Genomic DNA, 17,391 nt, shown 5'->3' with positions numbered 1-17,391 from the left:
CAACTTTTGCACTATTGATATGCCATTTGCTTCCACTATTTTCTCACTTGCATGTTGTAGCTACCATGTAATTGAGACCTTTATTACTTGGCAATAACACCCATATTTTATTTATGTTCTTATCTTTATTTTTGGGTTACTTTCCTTCTTTTTTCTCTTCTTTCAGGATGGCCACCACGAAGAGAGAGAAAAAGCTTCTTAATAGGGAGACAGGCAAGTCAATCTGCACAGTCTATAGAGAAAGACGTCAGTTGGAGCAGACCGTCTACTTGTACATCTTAGCATACACCGAGGATGGTGCAATCTTTAAGTGTGGGGAGGTCGATACCGATCTCCGCGGGTTAGTTAGTCCCTTCTCAACACCAATTTTTGTTTTTATTTGTTAGTTCATTGTTGCATTTGCATGTTTGTTTGATTTTATGCATTTCGTTACCAATTGGTTGAAGTAATATTTTCTTTTTCAAGAAATTTTTATTGTATTTCACTAATTTAAATTGAAAATTGTTTGTTAAATTTGTTTGAAGTTGTATTTGGAACATCGTTTGAGTCAAAGAACACACAACCTGTGAGATTTTGAGCTTATTTACATGGTTACATTATTTAACCCTAAATTTTTATTCTTGTGTGTTTTCTTCTCTATAATTGCAATCTTTGCTTTGTTCCATTCTATATGTCCATTATTTAGTGTATTTACATTCTTGCATATGATTGAGGCCATTACTTATTTTCACTCACTTATCCCAAATAAGCCTACCCTTTTATGCCATCCTTGTTAGCCCCCTTGAGCTTTTTAATCCTCCTTCATTTTATAACCACATTACTAGCCTTAAGCAATAATACAAAATAAAAATCCCAAGTTGAATCCTTGGTTAGCTTAAGATAGATATTGTGTATAATTCAACTGTGGAGAATTTTATGGGAACATGGGATGATAGAAAAAAAGTAGGAAATTAAATGGAATAAGTTATTTCAAAATTTGGGAAGTATGCTCATGTGAAATCAAAATAATTAAATTAGCATGTGCATTGAGATCGAAAAAAATAAATAAAAAAATAATAAAAATATTAAATAATTAAATAAGGGGATACAAAAAAAGTAATATTACCCCAAATGCAAAATAAAAAGAATCAATGCACATGGGACAAAATTCAAAAATAAGTTTGATACATGAGCATGTAATACATAAGTGGGAAAAATTTGGGTAGCTAGGTAAAGCATTTTAAATTATATAAACTATGTATATGTTAGAGGAGATCTTAGACTAATCAAGGATTCACTTTGTTAGCTCACTTAGCCTTATATATATATATATCCTTACCTTTACCTCAGCCCCATTACAACCCTAAAAAGACCTCATGATGTTTGCATTGGTATGCTAAATATTTGTTGATTGGTTAGATGAAGAACAAGGTTTAGAAAGCATGACTAGGGAAGAGTAGAGTGATTGACCCTAGACACTTGAGCGATTAGAGTGATATACACTACCAGTGAGGGTTCAATGCTTAATTCTATGTTCCCTGCTTTCATGAGCTATCTTCTTACAAGTTTACTTGCTTTTTATTGTACGATTTGAATTAGTGGAGTTTGGTTCATATTTGCCTTGGGGAAATTATTTACTTTTAACCAAGTAGGTAGAAACATTTTTGCATGTAGTTGCATTCACATAGATAGGTTGCATTGCATACTCTCTATCATTCCTCTTCACTCCTTTATAGCTTCTCTTGAGCTTAGCATGAGGACATGCTAATGTTTAAGTGTGAGGAGGTTGATAAACCACTATTTTATGGTTTATCTTGTGCCTAATTGAGTGGATTTTATCAATCTTTCATACATTTATTCATACAAAATGCATGGGTTTACATTCTCCTTCCTGATTCTGTGCTATGATTAAAAACATGCTTCTTTGGTCTTAATTTTGCTATGTTAAATCCTCTCTTATTACCATTCAATGCCTTCATATGTATGTTAAGTGATTTCAGAGATTATAGGGCAGGAATAGCTTAGAGGATGGAAAGGAAGCATGCAAAACTGGAAGGAATACAAGGAACTGAAGGAACTGCTAAAGCTGTCCAGCATGATCTCTTGGTACTAAATCGACCATAACTTGAGCTACAAATATTCAAATGATGCGGTTTCAGTTGCGTTGGAAAGCTAACGTCATGGGCTTTGTAACGATATATAATTTACTAAAGCTGTCCCAAAGTTAGGCGATGCGAACACGTGGATGACGTGCTTGCATCGCATCTGCGAATTTCAATCCACGCAAACGCATGGACGACGCCTCCGCGTCACTTTCCCACAACCTGTACGTACCAGATTTCAAAATTAGCAATTTCTGGGCTGTTTATGACCCAGTTTTTGGCCTAGAAAGAACAGATTAGAGGCTATAAAGTGGGGGAGTACATTCATTCACAAAGGAGATCATAATTCACTTTTAATAGTTTAGATGTAGTTTTGAGAGAGAGAGGCTCTCTCTTCTCTCTTAGGATTTAGGATTAGGATTCCTCTTAAAGGATTTAGGATTTTTATCTTCTTCATCATAGGTTCAAAGTTTCTTTTTTATGTATTTTCTCTTTCAATTGTTTATGAACTTTTTCATGTTGGATCTGATTTCTTTTATTAATATTTGAGGTATTTCAGACATATGGCTTTTATTTAGTTTCTTATATTCTTGGTTTTAATTGATTAATTGGTGACTCTTGAGTTATCAAACTCATCGTGTTTGATGATTGTATCTTTGCTGGTTGATTTAGATTCCTATAACTCTAGTCTTTCCTCAAGAGTTGACTATGACTTTAGGAGTTAAATTGATTTGTCCACTTAACTGACCTTCATAGTTAGAGGTTGACTTAGTGATAGCAAAAATATAATTCTCATCACCATTGATAAGGATAAGTAGGATAGGACTTCCAGTTTTCATATCTTGCCAAGAATTTTATTAGTTATTAATTTATTAATTTCTGCAATTTACTTCCCTTATTCAAAACCTTTTTAAAAAACCCAAAATTATATCTTTTTACATAACTAATAATAAATCATACCTCCCTGCAATTTCTTGAGAAGATGACCCGAGGTTTGAATACTTCGGTTTATAAATTTATTGGGTTTGTTACTTGTGACAACCAAAACGTTTGTACGAAAGGATTTTCTGTTGGTTTAGAAGCTATACTTACAACGCGACTTTTTTTATAAAATTCTTTACTAGCAGGAAATCCGATCATCATAGGGTCCTCTTCCATATCTAAGATAACAAACTCAACAGGGAGAAAGAATTTTCCCACTTTTACCAGCACATTCTCCACAACTCCCAGTGCTTGGTTAATGAATTTCTCCACCATTTGGAGAGTTATTCGATTGGATTTCAGCTCAAGAATTTGAAGTTTCCTCATAAGAGATAGAGGCATCAAGTTTATGCTTGCACCAAGGTCACATAATGATTTCTCAATAGTTATGTTTCATATGGTACAAGGTATATAAAACCTTCCAGGATCATCTTTCTTCTCTGGTAAACCTCTTTTGAAGATAGCGCTACACTTCATTGTCATATCAGCAGTTTGTCCTTCTCTCAAGGATCTTTTCTTTGTTAGCACTTCTTTCATAAATTTGGCATATCATGGCATCTGTTCAAGTGCTTCTAAGAAAGGAATATTGATGCTGAGTGTTTTGAATATGCCCAGGAATTTTGAGTATTGCTTATCCTCGTTTTCTTTCTTGAACCTTTGAGGGTATGGATGTTTGGGGGCATATGGATTCACCCCTTCCTTCTTCTCTTGCAGCTGTGGTTTATTGATGCTCTTGTTTCCTTATAAGCTTTGTGCATTCTTGGTCTTCTGATCCTCTTTAATTCTCTCCTCTGTCTCTTCTTGTGGAGCTTAACTGTGGTGTTCTCTTTGAATGATAGCTTCCTTGTCCATAGTTTTCTCACTTCCTGCTATGATTGCTTTGCACTCCTCCCATTTTATAGCTTTTTCTTTGTCTCTTGGGCCTTCAGTGGCACAAAGGAAGGCTTTTGCTTGCTTCTCACCCATCTCAGTAATTTGTTTAGCCATTTGTCCCATGTGTCTCTCAAAATTCTTAATTGAAGCTTCTTGATCTTGTCTGGCCATTTCTTGAGTTTTGATGAGTTTTTCCATCAACATTTCTTAGTTGGAGATCCTTTGAGATTCTGGATGGGGCTGTGTGGGTTGTGATGGTTGTTGGTGGAAATTGTTTGAAAAATTGGAGGAGTTGTTTTGTGGATTAAGTGGTGGTATAGAGAAGTTATTTTGGGGGGGTTTGTGAAGTATGATGAGGTTAGGTATGTATGTCTTATGGTTATGTGTAGTGGTTGTTGTTAGTAGGGGATTGATTGTGTTTGTTTCTGTTGCCAAAACTATTGGAGTTGAAGTCCCTTTGTCCTTAATTCTGATGCTCACCACACCTCACGTTAGAATGAGTTCTCTAGGATGGATTGTGTGCATCACCATGGAAGTCATGTTGGCATGAACTTGAGGTGTTGTTCATGTTTTGTATTTGTTTAGGCCCATGTTGCTCATAGTTCAGTGTCCCAAGACCTCCTTCAGATCGATTCCATCCGTGTGAGAACTGAGATTGGCTTTGTATATTCACTGCAGCAAGTTGCAGTCCATCGATTCTTTTAGTAATCATCTCCATTTGTTACTAAAGTTGTTGATGCATCTGCTTGTTTTGAGTCAGCATTGCATTTACTCCTTCAAGTTCCATCGCTCCCCTCTTTGGATTTGTGTCATGGTGCCTCTCAGATGAGTAAAAATATTGATTGTTGGCCACCATATCAATGAAATCTTGTGCTTCTTGGGCAGTTTTCATCATCTGAAGTGAACCTCCAAAGGAGTAATCTAATGCTTTTCTTGATTTCAGGGTCAATCCTTCATAAAAGTTTTGAAGTTTCACCCACTCAATGAACATCTCAGGTGGACATTTCCTTATAAGGGCCATATATAGTTCCCATGCCTCAGAGAGTGATTCTCCCTCCTTTTGTATGAAGATTTGCACCTCTGTTTTCAGTTTGATGATCCTCTGAGGTGGGTAGAACTTGGCTAGGAATTTGCTCACCAAATTATCCCAATTGTTGATGCTCTCCTTGGGAAAGGTTTCCAGCCATTGAGCAACATTGTCCCTCAAAGAAAATGGGAATAGAAGTAACTTGTAGATGACACGTTGTACCCCATTTGTCTTGACAGTTTCACAAATCCTCAAGAAAATAGACAAATGTTGGTTGGGGTCTTCAAGAGGGCCATCTCCATAAGCACAATTGTTCTACACCAAAGTGATTAGTTGAGGCTTCAACTCAAAATCAGTTGCATGAACATTTGGAGTGAGGATGCTGCTCCCATAATGTCTTGGATTGGGGATAATGTAAGAGGCCAACACCCTTCTTGCAGGTTGAGCATTGTCGCTCACTCTCTCTTTACGCACCTCAGCCTCCATGACTTGCAAAAATCACAAACAAACCAAATGAAACCTGGACATTCTAATGGTAGAATGTGGTTAGAGGATTAGGTGACACAATGTGACAAACAGTTAATGTACTTAGTAAAAATAAAAAGAAAATGCTTAATCTAGATTATCAACCTACTTAATCATTGTCAATCTAAATCAATTCTCGGCAACGGCACCAAAAACTTGATGAGAGAAAAACGATTCCACACAAACTCACCGGCAAGTATACCGGGTCGTATCAAGTAGTAATAACTCACAAGAGTAAGGTCGATCCCACAGGGATTGATGGATTGGGCAATTTTAGTTAGGTGATGAATTTAGTTAAGCGAATAGTTTGATGATTTGAGTGAAACTTTATTAACATAAGCTAAATTGCAAGAAAATAAAAGGGAGAGGGGAAATTGACAGAATATTAAAGTGCAGAAAGGGTAAATTGCATGAAACTAAGAGTGCAAGAAAGTAAATGAACTGAAACTTAAATTGCAAGAAAAGTAAATGACTGAAACTTAAAGTGTAAGAAACTTAAATTGTTGAATCTAAATTCCTAGGAATATTAAATTGCTTGAAGAATAAAGGAATTTAGGTGCTGGGATTCAGAATTGAACAAGGGAATGCAAGTTAAAGTAAATCAGAGAGCTATGAGATGAAGAGATTCAGCTCAGTAGCCAAACAGAAATGGAAAATTGCTTGAAGAAACAAGAAACAAACAACAAGATAACTTAGCTCAATTATGAAATTCTAAAAGAGAAATTGAAGATCGAAGAAGAGCAATGAGATTAGAAAGTAGATCTAGATCTCAATCACTCCCTTGACCAAACAGAAAAGAAATTGCAGAAGAAATGAAAATGAAAACAGCAGAAAAGATCTTGATCCAATTCTCCAATTCTCAGAACTAAATGAAAGGAAAGCAAAGATGATCCTCAAATCAATAAATTCAATGGAGTTCTTCAATGTGAATTCCAAAAACCCAAAATAGAAAGTAGAAGTTTTAGAAGAAAGAAAATGAAAACAGAAAGCAAACTAGATCTAATCCCAATTCCCAAATTCAAAACAAATGAAAATTAAAAGTGAAAAACTAAAATGAGCTAAAAGTTCCCTTACAAATCAAATTAATTCCTATTTATACACTTTCTATTTTGGTCTTCAAAGCTTGGAGTGGGCTTTTCCAATTTGGACTTGAAGGAAAGTGGATCCAGGTGGCTTTGGTTCAAGTGGCATGGGTTGGAGTCATGCTCCAGTGGAGTGCTTCGTTTGGTTTTGTGAACTTGGCGTTCACTTAGCATTGTGTGCCTTCCTCGTGCCAGGGCTTCTTGACTAGCGTTCACTCTTTGAACGTTACGTTCAAATTGTGAATGCTATACTTGATGCTGAGCCTTCCTCCCCATGAGAAGCATAAGAAAGTTGGCAATAGTGAACGTCACGTTCACTTTTTCAAACGTTGCTTCCTTGGCCAGCAATTTGGTGCGTGTTGGGCCTTGCTCCCTTGGTGCTCCCTCTTGATTGAGCACAAAAAAGGTGAAGAAAGGCAATGTAGCATTCACTTCTTTGAACGCTACCTTGGTTGATTGCTTTGATGTGCCTTGCTTCCTTGGCCAAAAGTCACGAGAAAGTTCACAAAAGTGAACGCTACGTTAGGACTTTTGAGCGCTATCCTTCCTTGGTGCGTGCCTCCCTTCGAGCCTTGGCGTTGCTTTTAGTGAGTTATTGAGCGTGGTTTTTGGGCCTTAAAGATGCCTATCACTTGTGATTCAATTTCATGCCAAATATAAATTGCTATATATTGTGAGAAAGCTCTGAATTTCAGCTTTCCAATGCAACTGAAAGCGTGTCAATTGGACATCTGTAGCTCACGTTATGGCCCTTTGAACTAGGCATGGTTGCACTATTTTGGAGGCCGAAAACGTTCAATTTAGTGAATGCCACGTTCACTTTAGCCAACGCTGGCTGTTTGGAGGCCAAAGTTTGCGCCCGCTTCTGAGGCCCAAACTTGATGTTCACCCCATACTATTATATATCGTTGGAAAGCTCTGGATGTCTACTTTCCAACGCATTTAAAAGTGCATAATTCCAAGCTCTATAGCTGAGGTTATTTTCCTTTGAAGGTTAAGAGGTCAGTTGGCCTTACTGCAAGTTGATACTATGTTCATCTTTGCACTTTCGGGGTAAGTTTTCTCCCTCAGATTTAATGTCCACCATACAGTGCCATATATGCTTGGAAAGCTCTAGATTCCTACTTTTCAATGCCACTAGAATCACCTCATTTGGAGTTTTGTTGCTCGACTTATTCTTGTTGCAGTGTAAAGAGGTCAGGGTTGCAAATCCTCTTTGCTCCTCCTTGAGTCTATTTCTACTCTTTTGCCACCTTGGGGTTGTGATTCTTCTTTTAGTGCTTTTATTGCTCATTCTCCTTCATCTTTTCACCTATCATCAACCAAACAAATACATCAAAGACTTGGCATAATCATCAAATCTTGCATCATTCATATTATCAACTAAATCTTGCAAGAAATCTAATAAAAATGCATAAAATTACCAATATTTGATTGAATCAAGACAAGCATGAAATTCTCACTTAAACACTTACTAATCGCCTAAAAATGCATGAAAACCAAGTGAAAAATAATGAAATAGGCTTGTGAAACTAGCCTAAGATGACTTGTCATCAAGGTATCAACCATGAGCTTCCAAGAGGTCTATGTGATAAAGAAAGCTCACAATAGATGAAACTTGAGGATGAAGAAGATGAAGGTGGCTCACCAAGTTCCCACAACCAAGAGGATAAGTTACCTCGCCAAGAAGCAAGGGAAGATTTGAAACCACTACCACCCCATGTTAAATATGCGTTCCTTGATGAGGAACATAAATTCCCAGTGATAGTGGCAACCGATCTCTCCGATCAAGAAGAGCAACAACTCCTTGAGGTTATCCAGAAGTATAAGAAGGCAATTGGATGGAGACTAGGTGACATTGTGGGAATAAGCCCTCAAGTGTGCCTTCATAGAATTTTCTTGGAAGAAGGTACCAAGCTGGTCTAACGACCGCAAAGACGGCTAAATCCCACAATTCTTGACATAGTCAAGAAGGAAGTAACTCGCCTCTTGGAAGCGAACATCATTTACCCTATTTCAGATAGTGAATGGGTAAGTCCAGTCCAAGTAGTGCCGAAAAGTCCGGAGTAACAATGGTGAAGACGGAGAGTGGAGAGCTTGTGGCCACCCAAGTCCATAATACTTGGCGGGTGTGCATTGATTACCACCGGCTGAATCAAGCAACGTAGAAAGATCATTACCCGTTGTCGTTCGTTGACTAGATGTTGAATTGCTTGGCAGGCTTTTATCGTTGGTTCATCAAGGATTTTAGCAAAGTCGCCTTATCTCTCTCCCGCCTACTGTAAAAGGACGTGGAATTTCGTTTTGATGAAGATTGCAAAAAGGCTTTTGAAAAGTTGAAGGAAGCGCTAACCACCACCCCTATTGTGCGAGGCCCAAACTAGAATCAACCTTTTGAGATCATGTGCGATGCCTCGAATGACGCGGTAGGTGCCGTGCCAGCACAGCGCGATGGTAATGCTCCTTACACTATAGCATATGCATAAAAGACTTTGGATTCAGCTCAGTCGACTTACACCACCACAGAGAAAGAGCTTTTAGACATTGTTTTTTCCTTAGAAAAGTTTCGACCTAATTTGCTAGGCTCTAAAGTGGTGGTGTATTCAGACCATGCCGCTTTGAAATATCTACTAAAAAAGAAGGAGTCAAAGCCTAGGCTCATTAGATGGATATTACTTTTGCAAGAATTTGACTTCGAGATCAAAGATAGAAGTAGATCCCAAAATTTAGTAGCGGACCATATGAGTTGGCTTGAACATTTAACTCTGGATCCAACTTATATCAATGACTCATTTCCCTTAGATACCTTGCAAGCAATATCCCAAAGCACCCCTTGGTTTGCCCCGATAGCTAATTACTTGGTTGCCCACGTTTTTCCCCCACAATTTTCAAAGCATCAAAAAGATAAACTGAGAAGTGATGCTAAATACTATCTTTGGGATAATCCACATCTGTGGAGATGTGGAGCGGATCAAATAATTAGGAAGTGTGTGCCAGAATCTGAGTTCCAGACTATCCTTCAATTTTGCCACTCCTCTGAGAGTGGGGTCACTTTGGCCCACAACGAACAACAAGGAAGGTTTTAGACTGCAGATTCTGGTGGCCCACTTTATTTAGGGATGCCAACCAATTTTGCAAATCTTGTCATCAATGGCAGAAATCTAGGAATACCTCACAAAGGGATGAGATGCCCCAACAACCAATTATATTTTGTGAGATTTTCGATGTTTGGGGCATGGATTTCATGGGGCCGTTTCCAAATTCCAATAGGTTTGTGTACATATTGTTAGCAGTGGATTACGTCTCTAAATGGGTGGAAGTAATTCCCACCCATTGTGACGATGCTAATACCGTTACTTCATTCTTGAAAAATAACATTATTTGTAGATTTGGGTCGCCACGAGCAATCGTGAGCGACCAAGGAACCCATTTTTGCAACAGGAAAATAGAGGCATTGATGAAAAAGTATGGGGTCATTCATAAGGTTTCCACAGCCTACCACCCCCAAACCAACAGACACGCGGAAGTATCGAACCAAGAGATCAAGAGAATCTTAGAGAAAGTGGTTAACCCACAGAGAAAGGATTGGAGTTCTAGATTTGGAGATACATTATGGGCCTATAGGACTGCTTACAAGACCCCAAAACCGAATAAGCCCCTTCCGCATTCTTTTTGGGAAACCTAGCCATCTTCCGGTTGAGATCCAACATAGAGCCTATTGGGCAGTGAAGAATTGCAATCCAGATTTGAAGGAAGCAGGAATGGAACGTAAGCTCCAATTGGATGAATTAGAATGCCTTAGGTTGGAAGTATATGAGAATGCTTAGTTTTACAAGGAAAAAGCTAAGGCATTCCATGACCAAAATATTAGGAGAAAGAACTTCAAGATAGGCGACGAAGTACTTGTGTACAATTCAAGGTTGCGATTGATGCCCAGTAAACTCAGATCTAGATCGGATGGGCAATTTAGAGTGGTGGATCTCAAACCTTATGGAGTGGTGGAGGTGATTCACCCGGCCAATGGAGTTAAGTTCAAGGTTAATGGTCATAGAGTGAAGCTTTATCGTACTCAACCAAAGCAAGCCAAGGAGTTAGAAATTTTTCTCCTTGGGGAAATTTCTAAGTGATTAGAAAGCCATGCAAGTCCAACTTAGGACTCTAAACCAAAGTGCTTGGTGGGACACACCCCACTATGGTGACATTTTCCAATTCTATCTCTTGTTTATAGCTTTTTGAACTATTTGTTTTCTTGTGATACCATGTTTAGTTTAGATTTGATTTGATGATTATTGAGTTGTATAAGTTAAATTGCTTGTGGACTATAATTTTGTTCTTGTTTGAAGGATTTGGGGTTGGTATGTTGTTATGCTAAGGTTAGGAACCTTAGTTTTGAAGAGAAAAGAAATTTCTGAAATAGGGCATCTGTGCGGACGCACAAGCCTGTGTGCCCGTAGACAGCTTGACATGCCCTCTGGTCGCGGCGCTAGCACAGCCTGTGTGTGTGTGTTGCCCCCTTTTCTCTGACCTGTGCGTGCGCACAGCTGCGTGCGTACGCACATGTTCCCTTTCTTGCATCATCTGTGCGGCCACACAGACGTGTGCATCCGCACACTAGTTGTAAGCCCCTCTGGTGGGAGCGAGGGAACAACCTGTACATGTGAACACTGGTGCACAAAAATTACACTCACACTATGTAATTCCGCACAACTAACCAGCAAGTGCACTGGGTCGTCCAAGTAATACCTTACGTGAGTAAGGGTCGATCCCACGGAGATTGTTGGCTTGAAGCAAGCTATGGTTATCTTATTATTCTTAGTCAGGACACTAATAGGGTTCTTTAATTTCAATTGTAAAAAGTGAAAGAGCATGAAATGCGTAATTGTTACGCAGTAATGGAGAATGTGTTGGAGTTTTGGAGATGCGTTGTCTTCTGAATCACTGCTTTCCCCCTGTCTTCTTCCTCACGCACGCAAGGTTCCTTCTATGGCAAGCTGTGTGTTGGTGGATCACCATTGTCAATGGCTACCATCCGTCCTCTTAGTGAAAATGGTCCAAATGAGCTGTCACCGCACGGCTAATCATCTGTCGGTTCTCGATCATGTCGGAATAGGATCCATTGATCCTTTTGCGTCTGTCACTACGCCCAACACTCGTGAGTTTAAAGCTCGTCACAGTAATTCAATCCCTGAATCCTACTCGGAATACCACAAACAAGGTTTAGACTTTCTGGATTCTCAAGAATGCTGCCAATGGATTCTAGCTTATACCACGAAGACTCTGATTAAGAAATCTAAGAGATACTCATTCAATCTAATGTAGAACGGAGGTGGTCGTCAGGCACGCGTTCATAGGTTGAGAATGGTGATGAGTGTCATGGATCATCACCTTCTTCATATTGAAGTGCGAATGAATATCTTAGATAGAAACAAGCGTGTTTGAATAGGAAATAGAAATAATTGCATTAATTCATCGAGACGCTGCAGAGCTCCTCACCCCCATCAATGGAGTTTAGAGACTCATGCCATCAAAAAGTACAAAGTTCAGATCTAAAATGTCATGAGATGTAGAATAAATCTCTAAAAGTTGTTTAAATACTAAACTAGTAACCTAGGTTTACAGAGAATGAGTAAACTGAGATAGATAGTGTAGAAATCCACTTCTGGGGCCCACTTGGTGTGTGCTGGTGCTGAGACTTGAGCCTTTCACGTGCTTGGGCTGTTTCTGGAGTTAAACGCCAGGTTGTAACCTGTTTTGGGCGTTTAACTCCAACTTGTAACCTGTTTCTGGCGTTTAACGCTAAAATGGAACATGGAACTAGCGTTAAACGCCAGTTTACGTCATTTATCTTCGAGCAAAGTATAGACTATTATATATTGCTGGAAAGCCCTGGATGTCTACTTTCAACCCAATTGAGAGCGAGCCAATTGGACTCCTGTAGCTCCAAAAAATCCATTCCTAGTGCAGGGAGGTCAGAATCCAACAGCATCAGTAGTCCTTTTTCAGCCTGAATCAGATTTTTGCTCAGCTCCCTCAATTTCAGCCAGAAAATACCTGAAATCATAGAAAAACACACAAACTCATAGTAAAGTCCAGAAATATGAATTTTGACTAAAAACTAATAAAAATATACTAAAAACTAACTACAATATACTAAAAACTACATGAAATTACCCCAAAAAGTGTATAAAATATCCGCTCATCAAACAACCTCCCCCATCTTTATCTTCTGTGCGTGCGCACGGACCTGTGTGCGTGATGAGCGGATAATTTATACGCTTTTTGGCATTGTTTTTAGGTAGTTTATAATATATTTTATTCACTTTTTAGTGTATTTTTATTAGTTTTTAAGCAAAATTCACATTTCTAGACTTTACTATGAGTTTCTATGTTTTTCTATGATTTCAGATATTTTCTGGCTGAAATTAAAGGACCTGAGCAAAAATATGATTCAGAGGCTGACAAAGGACTACCGATGGTGTTGGATTCTGACCTCCCTCCACTCGAAATGGAATGTTTGGAGCTACAAGAGTCCAAATGGCGTGCTCTTACTTTCGTTGGAAAGTAGATATCCATGGCTTTCCAGCAATATATAATAGTTCATAATTTGTCTGAGTTTAGACGATGCAAACTGGCGTTTAACGCTAGCTTTCTACCATATTCTGGCGTTAAACGCCAGAAACAAGTTGCAAAGCAGAGTTAAACGCTAGAAACAAGTTATAAACTGGCGTTTAACTCCAAAAAAGACCTCTACACATGAAAGCTGCAATGCTCAGCCCAAGCACACACCAAGTTGGCCCGGAAGTGGATTTCTGCATCATTTACTCATTTCTGTAACCCTAGTAACTAGTTTAATATAAATAGAAATTTTTACTATTGTACTATGGGTCTTTTTCCCTATTGTCGAATTCGTATGCCATTTGGGGAGGCTGGCCATTCGGCCATGCCTAGACCTTGTTCTTATGTATTTTCAACGATGGAGTTTCTACACACCATAGATTAAGGTGTGGAGCTCTGCTGTTCCTCGAGTATTAATGCAAAGTACTATTGTTCTTCTATTCAATTCATGCTTATTCTTATTCTAAGATATTCATTAACACACAAGAACATGATGAATGTGATGATCATGTCACACTCATCACCATTCTCACTTATGAACGCATGATTGACAACCACTTCCGTTCTACATGAAAACAAGCTTGAATGTATATCTCTTGGGTTTCTAATCAACGATTCACATCAACTCCCCTCTAACAATGGGGCATCTGAATTCGAGATTAGAGTCTTCGTGGTATAGGCTAGAATCCATTGGCAGCATTCCTGAGATCCGGAAAGTCTAAACCTTGTCTGTGGTATTCCGAGTAGGATCTAGGATGGGATGACTGTGACGAGCTTGAAACTCGCGACTGTAGGGTGTGGTGACAAACGCAAAAGGATAGTAAATCCTATTCCTAGACGATCGAGAACCAACAGGTGATTAGCCATACGATATCTGTGCATGGTATTTTTCATCCGAGACGAGCAATCCGACAGTTGATTAGCTGCAGAGAAACCGTAGAGGACCATTTTCACTGACAGGACGCGAAGTAGCCATTGAAAATGGTGACACCCAACATACAACTTGCCATGGAAAGGAGTATGAAGGATTGTATAAGGCAGTAGGAAAGCAGAGATTCAAAAGGGATAAAGCATCTCCATACACTTATCTGAAATTCCCACCAATGATTTACATAAGTATCTCTATCTTTATTTTACGTTTTATTTATCTTTTAATTATTAAAACTCCATAACCATTTGAATCCGCCTGACTGAGATTTACAAGGTGACCATAGCTTGCTTCAAGCCGACAATCTCCGTGGGATCGACCCTTACTCATGTAAGGTTTATTACTTGGACGACCCAGTGCACTTGCTGGTTAGTTGTGCGAAGTTGTGAAAAAGATTGATATTGCAATTGTGTGTACCAAGTTGTTGGCGCCATTGAGATCACAATTTCGTGCACCAAGTTTTTGGCGCTGTTGCCGGGGATTGTTCGTGTTTGGACAACTGACCGTTCATCTTGTTGCTCAGATTAGGTAATTTTCTTTTCAAAAAGTTTTCAAAAATCTTTCAAAAAAATTTTTCTTTTCTTTTTCGTTTTTCAAAAAAATTAATTTTCAAAAAATCCAAAAAAATTTATAAAATCATAAAATAAAAAAATATTTTGTGTTTCTTGTTTGAGTCTAGAGTCATGTTTTGAGTTTGGTGTCAATTGCATGTTTTAATTTTTCTAAATATTTTCGAAAATTCATGCATGGTGTTCTTCATGATCTTCAAGTTGTTCTTGGTAAGTCTTCTTGTTTGATCTTTACATTTTATTATTTTGTGTCTTTTCTTGTTTTTCATATGCATTTTTGCATTCATAGTGTCTAAGCATTAAAAATTTCTAAGTTTGGTGTCTTGCATGTTTTTTTTTCTTGAAAATTTTTCAAAAATAAGTTCTTGATGTTCATCAGGATCTTCAAAGTGTTCTTGGTGTTCATCTTGACATTCAAAGTGTTCTTGCATGCATTATGTGTTTTGATCTTAATTTTTCATGTCTTGTGTCATTTTTGTGTTCTTCTCTCTCCTCTTTAAAAATTCAAAAAATCAAAAAAATATCTTTTCTTTTTTTTTTCTCTCATAAATTTCGAAATCTTTGGGTTGACTTAGTCAAAAAATTTTAAAATTAGTTGTTTCTTGTTAGTCAAGTCAAGATTTCAATTTTAAAAATCTTATCTTTTCAAAATCTTTTTCAAAAATCAAATCTTTATCATTTTTTTATTATTTTCAAAAATTTTAAAAAAATTGTTTTTCAAAATTTTTTTCTTATTTTTCTTTTATTTTCAAAATCTTTAATAACAATTAATGTGATTGATTCAAAAATTTGAAGTTTGTTACTTTCTTGTTAAGAAAGGTTAAATCTTTAAATTTTAGAAACATATCTTTTAGTTTCTTGTTAGTCAAGTAATCATTTTTAATTTTAAAAATCAAATCTTTTTCAACCATAACTTTTCAATCATATCTTATCAAACATATCTTTTTCAAATCATATCTTTTTCAAAATCAATTTCAAAATCTTTTCTAACTTCCTATCTTTTCAAAATTGATTTTCAAATCTTTTTCAACTAACTAATTGATTTCTTTGTTTGTTTTACTATTACTTATCTTTTTCAAAACCACCAAACTACTTTTCTCTCTCTAATTTTCGAAAATCACTTTCCTCTTTTTAAAATTCTTTTTAATTAACTAATTGTTTTAAATTTTAATTTTATTCCTTTTTATAAATTCGAATTTTAACTTTAATTTAAAATAAAAACAAAAAATAATTTCCTTTTCTTAAAATTGATTTTCAAAGTTATCTCCCTCTATTTATTTATTTATTTACTAACACTTCTCTTCTACTCATAATTAGAACCCTCTTCTCTTCTCTCTCTTGTTCGAATTTCCTCCTTCTTCTATTATTTTCTTCTTCTACTCACATAAAGGAATATCTATACTATGACATAGAGGATTCCTCTTTTTTTCTGTTCTCTTCTTTTTTATATGAGTAGGAGCAAGGACAAGGACCTTCTTGTTGAAGCAGATCCTGAACCTGAAAGGACTCTAAAGAGGAAGCTAAGAGAAGCTAAAACACAACACTCTGAAGAGGACTTTACTGAAATTTTCGAAAAAGAAGGAGAGATGGCCGAACCCAATAACAATGGTGGAGGTGCAAGGAAGATGCTTGGTGACTTTATTGCACCAAATTCCAACTTCCATGGAAGAAGCATCTCAATCCCTGCCATTGGAGCAAAAAATTTTGAGCTAAAGCCTCAATTAGTTTCTCTGATGCAACAGAATTGCAAGTTTCATGAACTTCCATCAAAAGATCCTTTTCAGTTCTTAACTTAATTCTTGCAGATCTGTGATACTGTTAAGACCAATGGGGTTGATCCCGAGGTCTACAGGCTTATGCTTTTCCCTTTTGCTGTAAGAGACAGAGCTAGAATATGGTTGTACTCTCAACCTAAAGATAGCCTGAACTCTTGGTATAAGCTGGTCACGGTTTTCTTGGCCAAGTTCTTTCCTCCTCAAAAGCTGAGCAAGCTTAGAGTGGATATTCAAACCTTCAAACAGAAAAAAGGTGAATCCCTCTATGAAGCTTGGGAGAGATACAAGCAATTGACCAAAAAGTGTCCTTTTGACATGCTTTCAGAATGGAGCATCCTGGATATATTCTACGATGGTCTGTCTGAATTGTCTAAAATGTCATTGGACCATTCTGCAGGTGGATCTATTCACATGAAGAAAACGCATGCAGAAGCTCAGGAACTCATTGACATGGTTGCAAATAACCAGTTCATGTACACTTCTGAAAGGAATCCTGTGAGTAATGGGATGCCACAGAGGAAGGGAGTTCTTGAAATTGAAGCTCTGAATGCCATATTGGCTCAGAATAAAATGTTGACTCAGCAAGTCAACATGATTTCTCAGAGTCTGAATGAATTGCAAAATACATCCAACAGTACTAAAGAAGCATCTTCTGAAGAAGAAGCTTATGATCCTGAGAATCCTGCAATGGCAGAGGTGAATTACATGGGTGAAGCCTATGGAAACACTTATAATCCTTCATGGAGAAATCATCCAAATTTCTCATGGAAGGATCAACAAAAGCCTCAACAAGGCTTTAATAATGGTGGAAGAAGCAGGTTTAGCAATAGCAAGCCTTTTCTATCATCCTCTTAGCAACAGAAAGAGAATTCTAAGCAGAGCCCCTCTAGTTTAGCAAACATAGTCTCTGATCTATCTAAGGCCACTCTAAGTTT

General features: G+C 37.6%; 1 non-coding gene across 1 annotated transcript; it reads right to left on the bottom strand.

Moving 5' to 3' along the window:
- Window positions 1-16,669: 16,669 nt before the first annotated feature.
- On the bottom strand, window positions 16,670-16,777 carry LOC112805063 (small nucleolar RNA R71). Its single transcript, XR_003203675.1, has one exon. It is a non-coding gene; the product is annotated as a small nucleolar RNA R71 (small nucleolar RNA).
- Window positions 16,778-17,391: the final 614 nt, after the last annotated feature.

The sequence above is a fragment of the Arachis hypogaea genome, chromosome 5 (genome assembly GCF_003086295.3).
Source record: "Arachis hypogaea cultivar Tifrunner chromosome 5, arahy.Tifrunner.gnm2.J5K5, whole genome shotgun sequence".
NCBI classification, from domain to species: Eukaryota; Viridiplantae; Streptophyta; class Magnoliopsida; order Fabales; family Fabaceae; genus Arachis; species Arachis hypogaea.
This window is presented reverse-complemented; position numbering and strand designations above follow the sequence as displayed.